Here is a 1069-nt window from a genome sequence, read left to right on the forward strand (position 1 = left end):
GTTTATGTGGTACTGAGGAATGGGACTCAGGGCTTCATGTATGCTAGGCAAGCACTCTACCACAAACCACATTCCCAGACCACCTAATACTTTTTGTATTTTTTTGGGGGGGGTCCAGTCGTGGGCCTGAACTCTGGGCCTAGGCACTGTCCCTCAGCTCTTCAGCTCAAGGCTAGCGCTTGAGCCACAGCGCCACTTCAGCTTTATTTTTCCTGCATATGTAGTGCTGAGGAATGGAACCCAGGGCCTCATGAATGCAAGGCAAGCGCTCTACCACTGAGCCACCTTCCCAGCCCTTTTTTTTTTGGTACGTAATTCATTAATTACATACCATTTAAATTTATTCTCTCATCAGTCAGTGTAGTACATGCTTATAATCCCAGTAATTTGGGAAGATGAAACAGGAGGATCACCACGTAAGACTCAACTAGACCTTGTCTTAAAATAATAAAATAAAATAATAGTCTGGGCACTGGTGGCTCACACCTGTAATGCTAACTACTCAGGAGACTGAGATCTGAGGATCACAGTTTGAAGCCAGCATGGGCAGCAAAGTCCCAGAAAGATTTGTTTTTGTTGTTGGTTATGGTGCTTAAACTCTGGATCTGGGTGCTGTTCCTCAGCTCTTCAGCTCAAGGCTAGCACTCTACCACTTGATCCACAGCACCACGTCCAGTTTTCTGGTGGTTTTTTAGAGATTAGAGTCTCACTGACTTTCCTTTCCAGGCTGGCTTTGAACCAGGATGCTCAGATCTCAGCCTCCTGAGTAGCTAGGATTACAGGGATGAGCCACTGTGCCCAGCTATTATTATTTTATGGGTCCTGGGTAAACTAAATTGCAATGTAAGATAGACTAGAGTACATAAGGGAATCAAACTTCCCACATTATTTCTCCCTCTGGGGCTTGAACTCAGGGTCCAGGCACTGTCCCTGAGCTTCTTTTGCTTAAGGTTATCACTCTACCATAGCGCCACTTCCAGCCTTTTATGTTTATGTGGTACTGAGGAATGGGACTCAGGGCTTCATGTATGCTAGGCAAGCACTCTACCACAAACCACATTCCCAGACC

This window comes from Dipodomys ordii, unplaced genomic scaffold (assembly GCF_000151885.1).
Source record: "Dipodomys ordii isolate 6190 unplaced genomic scaffold, Dord_2.0 Scaffold1, whole genome shotgun sequence".
Classification (NCBI taxonomy): Eukaryota; Metazoa; Chordata; class Mammalia; order Rodentia; family Heteromyidae; genus Dipodomys; species Dipodomys ordii.